Below are 23,520 nucleotides of genomic sequence, written 5' to 3'. Positions count from 1 at the left end.
GAAAGGGGTGAAGGAGAAAGAGAGTCAGGTGATTCTTTTTTCTTTCCGAGAGAGGCTTCAAGAGAAACATTGAGAGTCTCAGAGGAGAGATCGGATTCTGTAAGAGTGCCTGAAGTTCTAACAAGCAGTGGAGAAGAAAGAAGAGAAAAGAGCAATTCCACAGAGACTACACCTGAATCAGATAAAGAGGTTGAAAATCCACTTTAGATTACACCTGAAGAAGCAGGGTCAGAAGAAGATAGAGAGGGACAGATTGCGGAAGACCCCCGAGGAGGTGTAGGGAACATTCCTGATAAGCTAGGTGAAGGGACAAGCAGACAGCTAGAAGATTGCGTGTCGGAGACCCGAGGAGGGACAGAAATAGGGAAATCTCAATCGGTGGTGGAAAAGACTGTGGAGCAAAAGAAAATTGTTGAAGAACAAGAGGCAAATGAGACAGAATCAGATGAGAGTGAAAATGAGAAATCAGAGGGTCGAGTTCTGAGAAAAAGAACTTGGATCGGAGAAAGAAATAATAAAGAAGTGAGATCAAAAAGGGTTGTAAGAGGAGATCTTTGGCATAACAGGATAAAGAGGCTGAGGTACAGACTGACGCGAGCAAGCACAAGTGCAAATTCATCGAAAGCTGAACAAGTGAACGAGGTGTCTAGTCAGAAAAAAGCAAAGAGTGATAAACAAAAGGTCTCAAAAGAACCGGAAGAGATCAAGAGAATCAGAAAACCTAACCAGAAGTATAGGTCACCGGAATGGACGTACGTGGCACTGTCTGAAGGTGAAGAGGCAGAAAGTCAAGGAAATCCAGAGGGGACCGTACGAGAAGTGGTTGAGGAGAAAACTGTTGGAATCCTGAAAGTTATCTTGACTGACATTGGAGAGGAGTCGGATGCTCAGGATGTTGTTGAAGATCTGATACAATTCGATGTTGCTGAAGAAGAAGTGAAAAGTGATGAAAATCCAAATTGAGTGAACTAAAGGAGTCACTTGGAGAAAAGTGAAAGAAGAAAGTCTGAAATTAGCTGTGTGAAATAATCCAGTGTTCTAGTTTCCCAGTAGTGGAGTAGAAGAGGCTAAGTCAAAAGACACTGCCAAAGTAGTAAAATGGCTAATACAGAAAATAATCAAAGTAGATGTGCCTTCTTGAAAAGATGGTGTAGAATGTGCTGCTGCTGTACTGGATTATTAATGCTATTATGGGGTGTACTAGCTTTACTAGTTACTTTTAGAGTTACGATAGACACTTTTGGAATACATACTGAAAATGTGACTAACATAGAGAAGAATTCACAGAAAGTAGTTCCAACTAGAATTAGTAATATTTACATACATAAAGATAGGTCAATTAATGATTTTTCTAGCAATGTTTTTTCAAAGTTGTTGTATGAATATGTAAAGACAATGGAAGTTAGGGATTGCTACGTCTGTATGCAATTACCTGCATCTGTTTCAGAAGGTGTTACTTATCACCATTTACCAGCTACGTATGGAATTTCATGTAGTGTGCTAAGTAGTGTTTTTTTATTTGTTAGGGAAAATAGATTATGAAATGTCTAACAAGGATAACATTTTGGGGCAATTGCCTATGAATAAAAAGCTGAATCCAGCTAAAGAAGCTAACATTTTTGGTGAGATTTTTATTGAGAAAGAAGAATTAACATTAGATTACATTTCTAGAAACAATTTAACTTGCAGTTTGAAAGAAGAAGAGAAGGCTTTCCTAAACATGGTAGAGGAAAGGAGAATGAGCATGCATGAAAAGGCAGGGAAATATAAAGTGAGTGAGACAATTTGGGATATTGAGATGGGAAAGGAATTGAGGAATGGGGCCAGTCCAACTTTGGCTTTGGATGCACCACAGAAGGGTAAACTATGCATTACCAGAAGGAAATCCCAATATGATAATTACTTTGTTGGGACTAGTGAGTGTCATGATACATACTTCATTGCAACAGGTTGGGGTTTTAAAGGTGGAGAAGATCCAGTTTTCCAGGGAGTGTATTACGTTTGTGGGAACAAGGCTTATTACAAGTTGCCTGACCATTGGTATGGCACGTGTTATGTGGGCCTGGTCTTTCCAAAGATTTTCCATATAGATAGGATAGAAGATGTAGAACACATTAATTTACTAACACGTTTTAAGAGAGAAACTTGGTCAGAAATTGTGGGTGATATTTTTGGAGCTTTACTTCCAGCAGTGGGAATTTCTTTAAATGCATATGGAATTCGGAAACTGTCAACAGTGGTGGATCGCTTATCGACAAGTACCGCTGGAGGGTTTCTTTTGGTAAATACGGAGATGATTGCCGTACGTGCCATGTCTATGCAAAATCGACTTGCCCTTGATATCCTATTGGCCAAGGAGGGTGGAGTCTGTGGAATGCTGAAAGTTCAACATTGTTGCACTTACATTCCTGACGAAAGTAAAGATCTAAAGGTCTATATCAAAAATATTACTGATTTGCATGAGGAATTAGTACCACTGGAAGCTGAAAGTATCTGGACTAAAATAGCTAATAAGATAGTTGCTGTTAAGAGTTTTATAGCTAAGATAGGTAGAACCATTATTGGTAGAATATTATTTCCATTGACATGTGTAATTGTTGCTTTATTGATACTAAGATTGGGGTGTTTGTGTTGTAAAAACAGGGGAGAGAAAAAGAGAATAATTAGAGGAAATGCTGAAAAGAAACAAAAGGGGTCAAAGAGAGACCCACAAGAAATAGAATTAGAAGAATTGAGGGAGAGTGTTTATTTGGAGTCGAAGAGGGATGATGTGAGAGAGTCTGGTGTTTAATGTTGTGACATAAAAGACATTTTCAATTTCTCCTAAAAATTGGGACAACATTTTTTTTTTTTTTGGGTTGGTTTTTGTGGTGATAATATATCACCAAAGGGGGGATTGCTGGAGCAGAGTTTTCTGTTGAAAATTTATTGAGTTTTAAGCTCCAGTTTTGTTTATATGTTATGATTAAAATTACTAATTTATAATCACTAATTATTAGTTTTGTTAAAAGTCTTGATTAACCAACATTACTAATGAGAGAAACTACACGTGGGAATGCATATATGTTGCTTAATAATATGCGCAGTTTAATAAAATGAGTGTCGCAAAAGTGCTATTTGTTTCGAGTTTGCGCTTTTAAATAACGTGTGCTAATGCTTCTTTGTGTTGCAGACGGCTAGGTAATTACATACACATAAGGGTATTAGTGGGGATTAACACTGTATAATCATTATGATGTGGTAACGTTGTTTTGTGTTTCTTTTAATTAAGATGGTCCGTTTTGGCCTAAACCAAGATGGCTGCTATTTACAGCCTGCGCTCGAGTGATTGAATTTTGACGAGAGGCCCTGCTGAACATGGTTGAAAGTCACCTGACCACAGCCTCTGTCTGATTTAAAAGTTTCCGTGAGGACAGCAACTCCGGGCGTGCTTCAAATTGCCCTTGGAAAAGAATTAAGCCACAATGAACTGTGATAACTTGCGGTGGCTTCGCTATAATACCAAGGAAGAGCATTCATGAATGTATCGCTTGCAAACTCGAGTTTCCTTCTTCCGTGTTTTTATTTTTGTGATTTTTCCTGAGCTGAGGTTTTTTAAATGTTGCCAAACAACATCCTTTCCTGCTCGCTCTGCTCAGCGGCTCAACGGACATTCAGAATTTGTTTGTAACTTTTATTTCGCTAGTTTTATTATAAATAATGTTAGACTAGGGAGGGTCTAAGGCCACTTCTTCCTGAACCCATGTTCGTGAGGATCGATGCTGATTGAGAGGACGGCGACTCGGGAGACTTTACTGAGAGACCTGTCCTGACCCATTTAGCTAGAATAGGTAATTATGAAAATAATGAACTTGCTATTGATTAACTTTCATTGAACTAATTTAGATTAAAAAAATGATCTTTGTTTGAATATCAGTGTTGGGTGGTTATTTCTTTGTCATTTATTGAGTTTCAATTTTTTTTCCCTTGTTTTAAATCATGACTCAGGACAATAACTTTATGGTCGCATTGACCTCGTTTAGATGCAGATTTGGCCAGTAATCAGCGGACTCACCTCACAGGCACGGCGACTTGCACACGGGGCACCCACGCTGTGTGTCTCCCCCGCCGCCACTCACCTTCGTTGGCCGCAGTTGGGGGAGACTACAGCTCCCGTCATCCCTTGCTCCTGGCTTCCGCATTACTTCCTGTCACGAGCGCGCCAGGAGGCGCTTCATAAACGAGCAGCTCCCTCCGCGTCGCGGGACGTGCGCGGGCGGCGCCGGGCTGAGCCCGGGCAGAGGGCGGGCCGTCTGTGGCCGTCCGGGGCCGGAAGAGGCCGGGCTGGGCCATATCCCCATCGCCCTGAGACTGTGAGTCACTACGGTGTTTTATGTTATTGATTTGTACTTGATTAGTATTAGACACAGGCTCATGGATAAGCTTATTACCCACTGAAGCACAAGACCCCCCATTTACGGACTAGAGACTATTAACTGTTTGGATTGTTATTTCCACCTACTGTCTACTAGTGGCAGATTTATCTTTATATTGTATTTATTAGCTCTACGTGATAAAATTAGGAAATGATGAAACGGGGAAGGAAAACAAATGCCAAAACCCCTGCAACACGGTCACATACTAAGTCTTTAGCTGCAGGTCCCCAGCCACTACCAACGTTGACTGCTATTGATAAGATGCTGCAGCAGACCATTGGGGTTGTGGCCAATGCTATAGAGAATACCGAGAGACGGCTCTCCATTACACCATCACTGTACATCCCAAGTCAGGAAAGAGACACTTCGGTCACTATGACTGAAGCGCTGGAGGCTAGCTCCTTTATGACATCATCCTATATAGATCTACCTTCCAGCCAGGTGCCAATAGAAAATTCTAAAGATCCCCGAGATAGATCTATTATACTGGCTTCTCCCCCTGTTGTAAAGAAAAGGGTGGATACATGTAAGCCGTGTCCGAGGAATAAAAATAAAAATAAAAATAACATTGCCCCAACTAAATTAAACAAAAATATCCATACCAATCATGACCTGGTGACTCCATCTGAAAATCTGTGTGACGCAGCGCCAGGAATACCGTGTTGGGTTGCTAATATGGTCACGGACCTACAAACTTCCTTGGAACGTACAATTCTCACTCAGCTTAAGCCACTGGTATCAAAACTTGATAAATTGATTTCCATGTTGAACACCAGAGGTGGGGGGAAAACTGAGGCAGCTAATCCCCAAAGATCGTTGGCCCCTCTTGGTATGGAAGCCCAACAAAATAAAGCTCCCTGTACTTTAGTACCTGGCACTACTAGCCAACCGGCACAGATTGTCAATACGGGAGTGACTTTGGACACCCAAAAATGTACATCCTCTCCACCCCAAGACACTCTTAGTGTTGGTTCTCAGCAAAGAAATAGCCAACCTACAAAAACTCTGGCAAGTAAACCTGATAAAGTCCCGACTAAATTAAAGCAAGGCCAGCTGAGTAACAAAACTAGCATCCCCGCGAAAGTTAATATGATACCAGAAATTAATGCCCAGCACTTACCCACAATAAACTTACCACCCGAAGCACAAACCTTTGTCGTTGCACTGGTGGGTGTTCCACCTTTAAGTGAGGGCAAAAGAGAAAACGAGGGTGGGCTAAAAAATAAGTGTATTCAGTGGCTCACAGTAAACAGGCCCCTACCAAGAGACATTTCAGGAGAAATTTTGCTGGCTAGAAGAGTGGGCTGGATTGGGAGGAACCCAAAGACTGTAGCAGGAGATGTAATAATCCTAAATTTTAGGGATGCCACTGCTGTACAATATATATGTAGTAGTGATACTTATAAACAAAACACCCAAATATCTGCTCTACATCTCTCCTATTTCTATCCTACTCCTAGCTGGGAACCACACTGTCCTAGAGCCAGGATCTTTAATAGGGGGCATCACCTCCCACCCTGCAATTCGGAAAGTAGAGGAATACATAGAGAAGGTTGGCCTATCCGTACTCCTCTCTACCCGTTACAGTCACATTGGAACAGATTCAGTGTACTGGAAGAGGTGGATTGACTTAGCTTAGGTGGAAAATTAGATCAACAACCCACTAGTAAAACTGCCAGCTGGACAAGGGCCATAGAGGAAGAAGTACCGCTAGCAGATTGTACAAGCAGCTCACAAACTGATCAGACGAGCGTGAGCAGGGAAACTAATATAAATAGCTTGGACACTGAGAGTCCTGATGATCTGACACAAGGTTGCATAAAATTGGTCTCTTGGAATATAGCTGGCCTAAAAAACAAGTTGGGCACCCCAGATTGGACTGCATTTATGACTAAATTCGATATTTGCCTAATGCAGGAGACCTGGGCATTGGAGGATAGCAGAAGCCCGACTTTTGCTACCTATAATATCCTCGCAACATCACTAGGTAAAGGCCGCCCGTCTGGGGGATTATCGATATGGGTAGCCACACATTTGGGAACCCAGGCTGTACAAATACCAACAAAATCGCTGGATTTCCAATGTGTTTTATTACAACTGCCAAATAACCCCCCAGTAGCACTAATCAATGTTTATTCGAGGCCAATCAGAAACGGTAAAGAATCAACCACACTGAGTGAGCTGACATCATTTATCTCAGGGCTAGATCCTTGTATTTCTATAGTCCTTGGCGGGGACTTTAACTGCCAGTTTGAACCATTGGGTGGGGTGGATCAGGGTGAGCAGGATGAGGTAGATGCGCTATGGCACATTCCAGACCCTGATATTTCCCCAGTCAGAGCTTGGACACCTTTGGTATTACAAGTAAAATCCTTCTGCCTTACAACGTCTCTGCGGGCGTGTAATGGGAGAATGGACTCTGACCGCCCAGCAGCAGGAACGTTTAACCGGACAGACAGGGTCTCCATCATTGATTATATAATGATAGAAGCTAAAAATTGGAGTAAGATAAAGAACTTCAAAGTTGAAAAAAGGCAGGATAGTGACCACAATGCTCTGACTTTAATTCTGAAGCCAGGGTCCTTCGGGCTAAAAAACCCTGAGACTACATTAAATGTGGCAATTCCTCCTCTTGTACTATCTAACAATCGCAGAAGGGTGAAATGGCCTCGTCTGGCAACGTCACCTTTACAACTTGCGAAAATTTATCAAACTGCGATACCCTGGATAACTCGGATGGCTGCTGAAATAGGGCCTACGCAGGTAGTGGAAATACACAAACAGTTAGTGATGGAATTGGGGGATGTTTTCTATCCAATAGCTAGAGCAAAGAGGTATGTGCCCAAAGCTTTTCCTTGGTTTAATACTAGGTGCAGGGAACTAAAAAAGAACCTTCTCGCAGCAATTAAATCAAAAAATAAACCCAACATTCGAGATGCTAGACAAGCGTATAAGAAGGAACTGTCTAGGAGTAGGTTGGAATGGGAAGAAGAGAGGTGGGAAGCGCTGAGGGATGCCTTGGTGACAAAGGACGCTAAACTCTTCTGGGAGCTAGTGAGTTCTTCTGTAGGAGGCAGTGGGGAATCTTTTCTGCCAAACATTGCTCCCTCAGTATGGGAAACGCACTTTGCCACATTGTATTCTTCCCCCTCGGTCACCTTGGAGCCACTGAATAGGGCTCGGATAATGCAACCAAAAGACCAACTCTGTGTTCCATTGGATTTAAATCCTACACACGAGCATTGTCTTCAGGAGCTGTCAGATCGTGGAAACCACTCTGGCCACCTAAGAACTAGGAAGCAGATGACTACTGAAAGTACTGAGGTTATCTCAATCAAAGAAGTAGAATCTGCTATTGCCAGGCTACCCTCTAACAAAGCCCCAGGGCTTGATAAAGTGCCAGGCGATCTCTTTCGTTCACAACCTAAAATCTGGGGACCTTATCTAGTTGTACTATTCAATGCAGTTCTATCAGGAGCTAATTTACCAGATACCTGGGCAGGGGCTGAAATTGTTCCTATTTACAAGAAAGGTTGCCCTTTAGCTCCCTCGAATTACAGGCCTATAAGTCTCTTGGATACTACACAGAAAACTCATACTAGATAGAATACTTGGGTGGGCAGAGGAGAACAAGATATTAAGTACCTACCAGGCAGGGTTCAGAGCAGGGATCTCGACCTTGGATCAGCTCTTTAGATTACAGGTCTTGTTTTGGAAAACCGTAATTCTGGGAGGGGGTAGTCTCTACCTGGTCTTCGTAGACTTACGGGCTGCTTTTGACCTCGTGCCCAGAGAAAGTCTATGGAAGGTCCTGAAAGATCTAAACCTCCCGCCTTACCTTCTAGAAGTTTTGAAGCATTTCCACAAAGAGAACTATGCTCAGGTACGCTGTGGGAAAAATGGAGAGCTTTCAGAACGTTTTCCAGTTACCAGAGGAGTGCGCCAGGGCTGTGCCCTGGCCCCCACTCTCTTTAGCCTCTACATCAATGGTTTGGTGGGTGAGTTGGATAAGGTTAAGAATAGCGATGTTCCTCGGTTGGCATCTGGACGGGTGCCTGCATTGATGTTCGCAGACGACACCTTACTGTTGTCTCGAACCTCTACAGGCATCCAGAGGGTATTGGATGGCTTTGTAATATTCTGCGCTTCGCGGGGGCTTGAGATCAACCTAGAAAAGACAAAGTTCATGATCTTTGGCCCCCCGAAGCGCACTCGCACCTGCCCAGTCCTAAATGGCATCCCATTAGAAAGGGTTGGTACCTTTGTCTATCTGGGTGTTACCCTGACCGAAGATTTTGGCTGGGGCCCACAGGTGGTCAAATCTGCCCTGAGGCTCACACAGATAGCGGGGGGTATAAATACATTTCAAAGGAAAACGCTATTTAAACCAGTCTCCCCTGGTCTTGAAATATATAAAGCCCAAGCTAGACCTGCTGCAATGTACGGTGCAGAACTCTGGGGCCATACCCGTGTATCGCCCCTTTCCAAGGTCGAACATACATTCATTAGAAATTTGATAGGGCTCCCTCAGAGCACCCCGCTGATACCCCTGAGACTAGATTTAGATCTAGAGCCTATCTTTGAACTTCTGGCGAGCAGACCCCTCTTGTACTGGAGAAGGTTGTGGACAGCATCAGAGCTCGGCGATTACAGAGCTGAGTTTCTTGCAATTTGGGATCAGTTGAAGAGTAGAAACATACCTTGGCTATCCCATATAAAGGCCACATTATACCAGATTGGCCTTCCCCAACTATGGGAGACCCCAGAGGAAGGCTGTTTGGCGGTAAAAAGAACGGAGTTGTTAGCTCTAGTTAGACAGCACAATCTGGACCAACTATACCGCCTGCCATCTATGGGTAGGCTGACAATGGAATTCCTGCAAGTAAAATTGACCCCTAGCAGGGAGGAGTTCCTAGACTTGATTCAGCCGCCCAGAGCAAAGAAGTTATATATCCAACTAAGGTATGGTTGTCTCCCGATTGGGGAACTGACTTGCAAGTGGACGGGAAGAGGTGCGGGGGTTTGTCCCGTCTGTAATAAAACCAAAGAAGACCTTGCTCATGTTTTATTTTTCTGCTCCGCTTATAATAAAATACGCAGAGCCTGGCTTGTGCCATTGTGCCGAAATTTGGGATTAAAGCATTGTGCACAAGCCTGCAGGATTTTACGCTATGACACTTCCCCCCCAATTGTGTTCTCTGTTTCCCGTTTTTTATATGGTATGTGGAGAAGAAGGTCAGCCCTGATAAACTAATCAACTATTTACTTTTAATACAAATGGAATTTTATTGTTCTTTGCTGCTACTTTGATAACTGTTGTTTAATAACTTTTTATCTAAAATACTGAATTATTTATGTATTTTATGTATATGTATATATTTTATCTGTGCTTTTATGGTCACCGACCGAAATAAAGCTATCAAAGTGAAGTGAAGTGATTCATTTTTAGGTCACACGGTCACAAATATATTGCTGAGGAATAGTGTGGTGGCACACTGCCATCTACAGACACCACATTTCCCATTCCAATGACAACTAAATTTGCAACAGACATACATACAGTTCTACTGATGAAACTATATAGCACACAAAAGACAATGTGAGGAAATTGGGTTCCAGCAATATTTGTTAGTTGCCCATTGCCAAATAAAGTGTTTTGATTTGTTTTCATCTTATTAACATCTTTATTGTGTGCTTGAAGAAAATGATATCTTACAGCCTGTACTTTGACACCAGCAAAATTGTCACATAGTTCACTTTACAAAATCCACACACTTTGCAGTAAGAGAAAGAAAAGTAAACACCAGTCTCCCTGTTAAAAGAATAAGCAGCAATTTTTCAGAGGACTAGACTGACATTTGACCTCTGTCCTTGAACGCACTGACATTTGACCTCTGTCCTTGAACGCACTGACATTTGACCTTTGTCCTTGAACGCACTGACATTTGACCTCTGTCCTTGAACGCACTGACATTTGACCTCTGTCCTTGAACGCACTGACATTTGACCTCTGTCCTTGAACGCACTGACATTTGACCTCTGTGCTTGAACGCACTGACATTTGACCTCTGTCCTTGAACGCACTGACATTTGACCTCTGTCCTTGAACGCACTGACATTTGACCTCTGTCCTTCAACGCACTGACATTTGTCCTCTGTCCTTGAACGCACTGACATTTGACCTCTGTCCTTGAACGCACTGACATTTGACCTCTGTCCTTGAACGCACTGACATTTGACCTCTGTTCTTAAACGCACAGCCAATGTGACAAAGTAAAACCACAATTTAAAGTAATATTTAATGCTCAAAGGAGGAGTTGCAAAGTACTCTGAAATAACTGTTAAATGGGAGAGGGTCACGGTATAATACGATAGAAGCTTTGTAATGTGTTGCATGGCTTCAGAGTTGCAATGCATGCCGTAATTCTATAGGGAAGTTGTACCCAGTGTTACAAGTTCATAAACATTAGTATCCTTGTGGTCATGCCTGTCCACTATTGACAAACCTCACCATGAAGCCTTCTGAGACTGGAGTGGGTAAAAAACATACTGTTTGTGACAATGGCATTTCATTGGGAGACCCTAGTTTGACCCAGCTATAGCGACTGTAAATCTAGTACTAATACCAGTGTTGGAAGGCGTAACGTTTAAATGCTGAGACTACAGTACTACTACTACAGGAGGCGGATAACCGGGAAGTCCAGTGTGCATTTACTCAGTTATAAAGGTATTTGGTTTGATGGGTCGTAAGAGCTACAAATACTTGCACACAGTCTCTGTAAGGAGAGGGTTGTGGTCGTGAGAGATCTGTACTCAGCAATTCCTTTGACCTCCCTCTGCCTACGTCTGTATGTTTGTGGGATTCCACACCTGTGTCAATATGTAACTGCATATTATTATACCTGCTTAATGTCTCTATGCACAACGTGTGTTTCCACAAATATATCTGTGTGTGCTTTTGTGTGCTTGCGTGTTCCTATGCACAGCATCTGTGTGTGAGATAGGGACTCTGCATGCTTTGCTGTATATCTGCAAATCAATATCTGTGTGCAAATGCCAATCTGTACATATGTGTGTCTATGCAAGCTACATTAAAGGCTCCCTTGCTACACCTTCACCCTTTACTGCCCTCCCTCCCTGCAGGACGGCGTGGTTCTGGGAGCAGATACAAGGGCCACAGATGACATGGTTGTCGCTGACAAGAACTGTGACAAGATACACTTCATCACCCCCAACATCTAGTGAGTATCCATGCCTCACTTCCCTTACTGCTCAAAACAAAACCACCATCATTGAGTGAGTATCCAAGCCTCACTTCCCTTACTGCTCAAAACAAAACCACCATCATTGAGTGAGTATCCAAGCCTCACTTCCCTTACAACTTAAAACATAACCCTAGTAAGCATCCAAGCCTTACTTCCATCACTAGTCAAAACACAACCCCGCCATCTAGTGACTGTCAAAGCCTTACTTCCATCACTAGTCAAAACACAACCCTGACATCTAGTGACTGTTCAATCCTCACTTCCATCACTAGTCAAAACATATCCCCAACGTCTAGAGAGTATCCACGCCTCACTACCATTACCAATCAAAACATATCCCCAAAATCTAGTGAGCATTCGTGCCTCACTACTTTTACTACTCAAAACATAAACCCAGCATCTTATGACTATCAAATCCTCACTTCTATTACAACTCAAATTACAACACTGACATCTATTGAGTATCCAAGCTTCACTTCCACTATGATTCAAAACTTAACCCTGACATCTAGGGAGTATCCAAAGCTTCACTTCAGTTACTCCTCAAAACATAACCCCGACATCTAGTGAGCATCACCGGCCACACTTCTTGTCAATGAAGCCTCCAATGACAAAGGTTGCTGCCACTTGTTTTGTTCTGAAATGGTTGCGGAAGATCATCTGGCTACTTCTATTTTCAGCGCAACAGACAGTGGTGCAGGGTCTTATCATGTTGAGATTGGACTACAGAAGCATGCTCTATTTGGGGACTGACAAATCCCCCATTAGAAGGCTGCAGGTGGTCCAGAATTCTGTGGCAAGAATGCTGTTAAGGCTTCCAGGGGGGACCTTCGTGGAAGGTAGGCTAACTGCACTGGCTCCCAATTGAAAAACAAATGTAGTTTAAGACCCTGTGCTATGTGTCCAGAGCAAAAGCTGGGGTTGGTCTGTGCTATTTGCAGGATTTTGTTGAACCATATCATCCGAGCCGGTCGCTGCGCTCTAGTGGCATATCCCTATGTGTGGTCCTACTCTCAGGCCCTCTTCATATCCTCAAACATGTAACAAGTTTCCTGGGCCGACTTTTAGACACATCCACTTATTAACCTCCAACCTCCAGTGAATAGCGAAGCCCTCACCCTTACGCAAGACACACTTCGTAACCCTGTGATCTACTAAGAATATAACTCTTATCTTTACACCAGACCAGTGCTTAATTTTTTAAAATATAAGAGCCGGGGCCCTTGTCAGGAGGCCACTGCAGCTTGCACCACCTATTGCCCCGCGAGTGTTGTAATGATAGGACCAAAAAGTATCAGCACAACTTCTAACCATCACACTCCTGCAAATGTGACACTTCAGACTATTCCAGGACCCCAAAGCTTTAAGAATGGCTGGGGCGGCAGTTGTTAGTAATTTTTAATATATATTGAATTAATAAACAACTGTTGCTGTGCTCATCATTAAGTTAGATAGACAGGGCTACCATGTTGCAGACTATTATAGGGGCCAGTGTTGACAATTAAGTGCCTCTGCCGAGCACCGGAAACCACCGACTCAAAATAAGCTTTGCACCTGCCCACTTCGTAACCGAAAACATGTTCAGGTATCCAGAAATGACTCTTAGAAACGATCCACTTATTAACCTCCAACCTCCAGTGAATAGTGAAGCCATCACCCTTACACAAGACACTTCAAAACCCCCAAACTCTAGTGAGTATTAGAGCCCTCACCCTTAAGACGCACTACATAACCGCCATCCTCTAGCGAGTATTGAAGCCTTCACTCTTACACAAGACACGGTTCATCACCTCCAACATCTAGCGGGCATTGAGGCCATCGCCATTACACAAGACACTGTTCATCCCCTCCCCTCCAACATCTAGCGGGCATTGAGGCCATCGCCATTACACAAGACACTGTTCATCCCCTCCCCTCCAACATCTAGCGGGCATTGAGGCCATCGCCATTACACAAGACACTGTTCATCCCCTCCCCTCCAACATCTAGCGGGCATTGAGGCCATCGCCATTACACAAGACACTGTTCATAACCTCCAACATCTAGCGGGCATTGAGGCCATCACCATTACACAAGACACTGTTCATACTCTGTAAAATCCTGTGAATAGAGGAGCCATCGCCAGATGTACTTCATATCCTCCAACATCTAGTAAGTATTGAACCTTCACCCTTACAGAAGACGCTCTTGATAGCCTCTCCACCACTTTGCAAGAACCCACACCAAGAACCTCAGAACAATCATCAACAGCAAACTAGACAGGACTGCACAAGTCAGCGCCGTCCGGGCGTCCTGTTTCCACACCCTGAAAATACTGAGGAAGATCTTCAAATGGCTCCCACGCAACACAAGAAGAATTGCCGCTCACACCCTGGTCACCAGCAGGCTGGACTATGAGAGCAGGCCCTATGCCCAGACCACCAAGCAACTCACTAAAAGACCACAGACCACCCCGAACTCATCCTCAACCTCACATTACACCACACCTCAGAGACCTACTCTGGCTTCCAATACAGACACACGCTCAATTCAGACTTCTCACACACATTCAAGGCACTCCCAACTCATGCCCCACCTACCTGAACAGTCGCATCTCCTTCCACCAACCATCCAGACACGCCTGCTCCGCAGGACTTCTGCAACATCCCACGCGTACACAGAACCAGCTAAGGTGGATGGGAGTTCTCTTACATAGCTCCTAAAGCGTGGAACGGCCTCCCACTCCCACTAGAACCTCCTCCGCTCTTCTTGAATTCTGCAAGAAGCTGAAAATCTGGCTTTTCAATTCACCAACGTAGCATAGGCAGCGTTGGGCACACACACCTGCTCAGCACCAGGAAATCTGTGCGGGTGATGGCACAGGGCACAGTTTCTACCCACTAACATCTAGTGTGTACTGAATCCCTCACCATTACACAAGACCCGTCATAACTTCTAATGTTTAGGGAGTATCCAAGCCATCACCCTTACACAAAGACGCACTTTATACACTGCCATATCTAGTAAGTCGCATCTCCTCTCACCAACCACTGGCTGCTGTATCTCTCCATATCAAGCTACCATTTAATGTTGAGCTTTACTTTATTATTTCAGTGCATTCTGACATTTGTAGTCTCGGTTTCCTTCACTTGAACCAACTAGGCTAACTTGGTGCAGATCGGAGCTTCCCAATCCTCTCTACTTCCACGGAAGGAATGATTTCACAGTCACACACGCATACACACATCACACGCTGGTGGGGCCCATTACACCAACATTCACTTCTTAATCAAACTATCCGTGCCTGTAAAAGGGAATAGAAACACACTACTTGATGTCCCCTAACCAATCTGCATTTCTCTGAAGGAAGAACAACTTACTTTAGAATCACCCTAACAGTTTCTCCCTCAGATAGGTCGCCTGGATCAAACTAGTTGCTGGTTTGACAATTAAATATAAACATTCAAATATGCTGAAATAAATCATTTACTAAAATAATCACCCGACACATTTATTAAACATAAATTTCTCTTTATCTAAATTATTTGCAGGTTAAAACTTAGCAAAAATGCAGCATCATCTCTGTCATATTTACCTATTCTGGCTATTAGTCGTTTTCTATGTCACAGCTGGTCCTCAGGAAATTTGTCAAAGTTTCTGGCTCAATCATAGGCGTCACCGTCCTCTCTGTCAGCGTCAGGACCTCTGATCATCGATTCAGGATGTGGCACTAATCCTCTCTAAGCTAGTAATATTTATACTGAAATTTACAATATTAAAGTAACATTTCCAAATTCTTGTGTCTCTGATTGGTTCTCACAAATTAATGTCCGGATTCTACTGCAACATTTACATCCTTTCCCATGTGCTTTCTCCTGCAAAGTCTTGATGAATACAGTAATTGTATCGACGATTGTTGCAAGTAAAAGGGGCACGACCCCAGCAAAATGTTTCATTATGCGACACAGGTCCGGTTTTTACACCTCTAAATGTCTGATATCTTTGTCATTTCTGCATGTTCAGGGTCGTCTTGGCATTTCTCCCAGACAGTCACCATGACATCTCTTCCGAGTTCATGAAGAGGACAGGGTTGCAGTCAGTGCAGAACGCTTTTCTCTGCAGAATCATCTACTCGAGAGCAGGCTGCGGATGGTGGCCATTTTATAGCAGGCCACAATGGTCAACTTAAGTAAAAAGAGCATAAAACGTAATTAATACATGGAAATAATTAGAACAGTGTTATTCCCCAACTAATACCCATATGTATACGTATTTATCTAGCCATTTGAAACACTTAAAGCCATTAGTGCATGTTTATTTTAAGCACAAATCACAATAACATCACATAAGCAACACATATTTATTTAGTACGCGTACAAATTTAGTTTCACTTATTATTTTAGCCATGCAGATGCATTCCCACGTGTATTCTTTCTGTTAATACGGTTGGTTAATAAAAACGAATTCACATAATTAGTAGTTACCATTATTTTCTAGTCATCTTAATATGGTGAACAACCTTTACAACGCAACTTTTACAACGCAATGCTATTACAACGCATTTTTTACAACGCATAATCTTTTACAACGCATGTTTTTACAACGCATGCTATTACAACGCAAAAGCTTTTACAACGCATGCCTTTACAACGCAAGTTATTAGTTTTATTAGTAAAGTTAAAGATTAAAAGTATTAATACTTGAGTTTTTTTTTTTAATGTAATTAATTAAATTAAAAAATAAATTTTAAAAATTATTTTTATTATTTATAATAATAGGAAAGAAATATTAAACAGTTATTAATACTTGAGTATTTATAAAGACTAGAGTATTTATGCAAATTTTTAATTAATAGTAATTAATAGGAAAGTAATATTAAACAGTTATTAATACTTGAGTATTTATAAAGACTAGAGTATTTATGCAAATGTTTAATTAATATTAAAATTAATATTAATTAATAGGAAAGTAATATTAAACAGTTATTAATACTTGAGTATTTATAAAGACTAGAGTATTAATGCAAATTTGTAATTAATATTTTAATTTAATTAAATAGTAAAGTAAAAGCATAAAAGTATTAATATTTGATTATTTAATAATTAAATAATTGAATTTTTGAAAATGTTTAATAAAAAATATATTTAAATTATAATAATAGGAAAGTAATAGTAAACAGCTATTAATAATTGAGTATTTATAAAGAGTCGAGTATTTATTTTTGACAACAAAATTTAGTAAACATATTATTAAAAATATGTATAACTTAAATAATAATATTATTTATTAAAATAAATATTAAGTAATATTTACAAAAGATATAAGAGTAAAGTATTAGCATACAGCTATTAATACTTGAGTATATATAAATAAAATCGATATTATATTTGAGATATAAATTAAGTTAAATTAAAAAAATATATATTAATATAAATTAGTATGTATTAATTTATAAATATTAATGAGTAAATAATTTAAAAATAATTTAGGTATTAAAAAAGGAAATGTAAATATATTTTAGAAAAATTCCCACGGTTTTGAATTGATGTCTATGTGAGTAATTGTCCTTCATTTATTTTGGCAGCGCAAGCACATACAAGAAACGGAACAACAAAGAAAGGAGTGAAAAACGAAGAAAGGGAAAGAAAAGAAAAAAAAAAGAAGTAGAGTCGAGGTAAGTATATTTTTTGACTAATTTACAAGCTAAAATAAGAATATAAGAGGATATATTTTTAAACCTTAATTTTAAAAATAAGAACAAACAACAAAATCTTTGTAAAATTTTTATTAGAAAATGCATAGAAAATATATTAATTTTTTAATACATTTTTAATTACATGTACATATTTATAACATAACTAAAAATTATTGAAATATTTAATACATATAATTCAAAAAAATAGTCCCTTTTTCTTCATTGCAGGACGCGATGACGTCAAGACGTGAACGTAAACGTAAGCCGCCATTTTGGATAGCATCGATGGAGGAAGCAGCTGGAAGCTGATCTGCGTCCAGGTAGGAAACTTTTATACATATTTTGTTTGTTTTACATTTGTAATAGAATACATATATAGTAAAGAAACAATAAGGAGAGGTTGCGGTATAACTAATAGATGTTTAAAATGTAAAACAAGATGTCCACGTCCATGTAATTAGTGTATGACTATGTCGGGTCGATGAAAGTTAGTTTTACCAAAAAACATTATTGTTTTGAAGATTTAATAAAGTATGTAAAAAATTTGTTTTGCCAAATATTTCGTTTATGAAGTATTCCTTTAAAAAAGTTAAAAGAAAAAATATGCAATTTTTGTCTTTGCCGATTATTTGCGAAAACGATTGTTTGTTTAACATTGAAATACAATCAGTGGGTATTTTCTTTGCAGATTTTAGATACGGATATTTGAGGAAGATTAGAAATGGTGGTTTTTTTGGTCGAAAACATTTTAACTTTGTTTTGGAAAGTTGAATATTTGAAAAATAGTATAAGGACTTCATTTTTGAAACTTTGGTGGTTTGTTAAAGAGATAGATTTTTCAAAGATAATTAAAAAAAAAATATTTACAAAAAAATAGACCCGACTAAGGATTTAGTAAAATTTTTTAGAAAAAATGATATGTCAATTGTAATTAATGGAAAAAAGAATTTAATGCAAAGCAGGAAAGTATGCATATATGTTTATTTAAAAAGAAAGAATGTTAGCGAGATTTTCCAGGAAGTCTAAAGCCACACACAACGAAAACTGTTGTAAAATAGCCAATAGTCTTTCAGACATTTCCTTTATTTTTAGAGTCACTCGTGGATTTAGACTACCAGCTAGTGTTTGGGCTATATTCATTTCTTGAAAACTTTGCTCCTTCTTCAAAGTTTCCAAAAAAGAGTAGAAATTAGGATGTGATTTCCCAATTGTATGATTGAAGGAGTTATGCCATCCCTCAATGGCATTGTTTGTTTTTGCTTCTCCCTCTAAACAGCTCGTGTAGCAGTTCCACCACTCCACATGGAATCGTGGCTTCCTCCTGCGACCCGATCTGCTTAGGTGTCCAATCCATGTGTCTTCGAAATAATTAAAAATTGGTGCCAATTTCTCTCCATTACTTGTATAAAATTCTGATTCTGTAATTGCAGTGTAGTACTCGTCCACACTTTCGGGAGGAACAAAACAAAGTGCTGTTAATTTTTTAAGTTCAAACTGTAGTTTGCTATCTCGACAATATTCTGCAACTAGGGATGTCTTCTGTATCTTACGCCAGAATGCCTGGGAAAAATGGAAAAAACACCCCTGAATTTGGGTATCCATGTACGTTTTACTGATCACATTGATCATGCCCAATTCAAAATCAACTATTATTTTCCTAGGACTTTGGGAAGTTTTACTTTTAATCACTGATAAAAGTTCAGTGTATGTTGCAGAAGTCTTATCAGGTAGCAAACTATATACTAAGGGTATTACATTATTGTTAATTTTTGCATGTATAGTGTAAATTTGTGTGAAAGGGTGGGGTGTACTTTTAAACGTCCCATCCATCATCCAAATTTCACTACTTTCTAATTTAGCAAGGTTACGTGGGGTACTAAAAATAATAATACGTTTTTGAGGGTTTTCGTTATCATGCAACAGGAAAGGTTCATCAGCATAAGAAATAGAAAGATCATGTGGAATTCTAATGTCTGAAAATGTTTGAGGTGTACTCATTTGGGTGTTACTTGCCTGCTTTTGTCTTTGAATAATGCGTCTCAAATTAGGAATTATAGGCATACTACTAGCCACATGACTGGGGACATGCTGTGCAACCTCTCTTAAAATAGATCCAGTAGAATCATTGGAGGTGCTTGCAATAGCTTTCATTTCGTTTACAGTTTCTCTTATTTCAACCTCCATTGCAGAGGCAGAGTGGTTATGTTCTGTTGTTTTAACAACAAAATTATCAAGTGTAACCGCTCTGCCACTGCAATGGGAGGAGTAGTATTGCACACACCTCCAATGATTTCTAGGAAAACGTATTCTTTCTTTACTATATATGTATCCTTCATGGTTCAATACATTTTTCCCTTTCCGTGATTTTATGTACTTGGCAGCTTGAAGAGAAGACATTATCTGTGAAGAGAAGTGGAGATAAAAAAATTAGACTTTTTCTAGACATTATGAAAGTGATGTTAGTTTTTTAAATTTATTGTAATTGTTTTTTCTCACACATTTTCTATATTGATGCACCTTTCTGGAGTTTCAATAGTAATTGTAACCCCTACACTATCCCACACTTTCCCTACTGCTGCACTTTCCTGGAGTTAGAATAGTCATTGTCACCCCTACACCATCCAACACTTTCCCTAGTGAGACACCTTCCTGGAGTTAGAATAGACATTGTTACCCCTACACTATCCAACACTTTCCCTACTGTTGCACCTTCCTGGAGTTAGAATAGTAATTGTTACCCCTGCACTATCTCACACTTTCCCTACTGATGCACCTACCTGGAGTTAGAATAGTAATTGTTACCCGTACACTATCTTTCACTTTCCCTACTGATGCATCCACCTGGAGTTAGAATAGTAATTGTTACTCCACCACTATCCCACACTTGTCCTACTGGTAGACCCACCTGGAGTTTGAATAAAAAATGCAACTTACTACATCCAACATTTTCTGTTCTGTTACAACTTTGAAAAATATGTTATTGAAATGTTTAAGTTTGAATTTAAAATACCTTTTGCTTTTGGGGTGTTTTCTTTGGTTTGGCTCCTCTTATGGTTGTTGGCTGCTGGTTGGAGATTTTGGGTCTCTGCTATTGTGGTTATCTTGCTCTTTATTTAAGTTTGAAAGATTTAGGTGAGTATCTGAAAGTTTTAAAATTTTGAAAGTGAAAATCATTGTCAACGTTTGTAAAAAATGCAAAATGTGAAGACTATTTTGTATGTTTCACATTTTATTTTACACTATCTATATCAGATCCTACACTTTCCCTCCAGCTGAACCTTCAAGGAGATAGAAAAATATTGGATACCCCTACACTATCCCACAGTTTCCTTACTGCTGCACCCACCTGGAGTTAGAATAGTAATTGTTACCCCACCACTATCCCAAACTTTCCCTACTGCTGCACCCACCTGGAGTTAGAATAGTAATTGTTACCCCACCACTATCCCACACTTTCCCTACTGCTGCACCCACCTGGTGTTAGAATAGTAATTGTTACCCCACCACTATCCCACACTTTCCCTACTGCTGCACCCACCTGGAGTTAGAATAGTAATTGTTACCCCACCACTATCCCACACTTTCCCTACTGCTGCACCCACCTGGAGTTAGAATAGTAATTGTTACCCCTGCACTATCCCACACTTTCCCTACTACTGCACCCACCTGGAGTTAGAATAGTAATTGTTACCCCTGCACTATCCCACACTTTCCCTACTGCTGCACCCACCTGGAGTTAGAATAGTAATTGTTACCCCACCACTATCCCACACTTTCCCTACTGCTGCACCCACCTGGAGTTAGAATAGTAATTGTTACCCCACCACTATCCCACACTTTCCCTACTGCTGCACCCACCTGGAGTTAGAATAGTAATTGTTACCCCACCGCTATCCCACACTTTCCCTACTGCTGCACCCACCTGGAGTTAGAATAGTAATTGTTACCCCTGCACTATCCCACACTTTCCCTACTGCTGCACCCACCTGGAGTTAGAATAGTAATTGTTACCCCTGCACTATCCCACACTTTCCCTACTGCTGCACCCACCTGGAGTTAAAATAGTAATTGTTACCCCACCACTATCCCACACTTTCCCTACTGCTGCACCCACCTGGAGTTAGAATAGTAATTGTTACCCCACCACTATCCCACACTTTCCCTACTGCTGCACCCACCTGGAGTTAGAATAGTAATTTTTACCCCACCACTATCCCACACTTTCCCTACTGCTGCACCCACCTGGAGTTAGAATAGTAATTGTTACCCCACCACTATCCCACACTTTCCCTACTGCTGCACCCACCTGGAGTTAGAATAGTAATTGTTACCCCTGCACTATCCCACACTTTCCCTACTGCTTCACCCACCTGGAGTTAGAATAGTAATTGTTACCCCACCACTATCCCACACTTTCCCTACTGCTGCACCCACCTGGAGTTAGAATAGTAATTGTTACCCCACCACTATCCCACACTTTCCCTACTGCTGCACCCACCTGGAGTTAGAATAGTAATTGTTACCCCTGCACTATCCCACACTTTCCCTACTACTGCACCCACCTGGAGTTAGAATAGTAATTGTTACCCCTGCACTATCCCACACTTTCCCTACTGCTGCACCCACCTGGAGTTAGAATAGTAATTGTTACCCCACCACTATCCCACACTTTCCCTACTGCTGCACCCACCTGGAGTTAGAATAGTAATTGTTACCCCACCACTATCCCACACTTTCCCTACTGCTGCACCCACCTGGAGTTAGAATAGTAATTGTTACCCCACCACTATCCCACACTTTCCCTACTGCTGCACCCACCTGGAGTTAGAATAGTAATTTTTACCCCACCACTATCCCACACTTTCCCTACTGCTGCACCCACCTGGAGTTAGAATAGTAATTGTTACCCCTGCACTATCCCACACTTTCCCTACTGCTGCACCCACCTGGAGTTAGAATAGTAATTGTTACCCCACCACTATCCCACACTTGTCCTACTGGTAGACCCACCTGGAGTTTGAATAAAAAATGCAACTTACTACATCCAACATTTTCTGTTCTGTTACAACTTTGAAAAATATGTTATTGAAATGTTTAAGTTTGAATTTAAAATACCTTTTGCTTTTGGGGTGTTTTCTTTGGTTTGGCTCCTCTTATGGTTGTTGGCTGCTGGTTGGAGATTTTGGGTCTCTGCTATTGTGGTTATCTTGCTCTTTATTTAAGTTTGAATGATTTAGGTGAGTATCTGAAAGTTTTAAAATTTTGAAAGTGAAAATCATTGTCAACGTTTGTAAAAAATGCAAAATGTGAAGACTATTTTGTATGTTTCACATTTTATTTTACACTATCTATATCAGATCCTACACTTTCCCTCCAGCTGAACCTTCAAGGAGATAGAAAAATATTGGATACCCCTACACTATCCCACAGTTTCCTTACTGCTGCACCCACCTGGAGTTAGAATAGTAATTGTTACCCCTACACTATCCCACAGTTTCCTTACTGCTGCACCCACCTGGAGTTAGAATAGTAATTGTTACCCCACCACTATCCCACACTTTCCCTACTGCTGCACCCACCTGGAGTTAGAATAGTAATTGTTACCCCACCACTATCCCACACTTTCCCTACTGCTGCACCCACCTGGAGTTAGAATAGTAATTGTTACCCCTGCACTATCCCACACTTTCCCTACTACTGCACCCACCTGGAGTTAGAATAGTAATTGTTACCCCTGCACTATCCCACACTTTCCCTACTGCTGCACCCACCTGGAGTTAGAATAGTAATTTTTACCCCACCACTATCCCACACTTTCCCTACTGCTGCACCCACCTGGAGTTAGAATAGTAATTGTTACCCCTGCACTATCCCACACTTTCCCTACTGCTGCACCCACCTGGAGTTAGAATAGTAATTGTTACCCCACCACTATCCCACACTTTCCCTACTGCTGCACCCACCTGGAGTTAGAATAGTAATTGTTACCCCACCACTATCCCACACTTTCCCTACTGCTGCACCCACCTGGAGTTTGAATAAAAAATGCAACTCTTAGTACATCCAACATTTTCTGTTCTGTTTCAACTTTATAAAATATATTATTGTAACGTTTAAATGTGAATTTTAAATACCTTCTGCTTTTAGGGTGTTTTCTTTGGTTTGG

The 23,520-nt window shown here is 40.7% G+C and overlaps 1 pseudogene; it reads left to right on the top strand.

Moving 5' to 3' along the window:
- LOC146869131 (proteasome subunit beta type-7-like) overlaps nucleotides 1-23,520 on the top strand; it is a 78,578-nt pseudogene that overhangs the window by 23,544 nt on the left and 31,514 nt on the right.

This window comes from Triturus cristatus, chromosome 1_1 (genome assembly GCF_964204655.1).
Source record: "Triturus cristatus chromosome 1_1, aTriCri1.1, whole genome shotgun sequence".
Lineage (NCBI taxonomy): Eukaryota > Metazoa > Chordata > Amphibia > Caudata > Salamandridae > Triturus > Triturus cristatus.
Note: the sequence above shows the minus strand (reverse complement) of the source record. Positions and strands in the feature narration are given on the sequence as shown.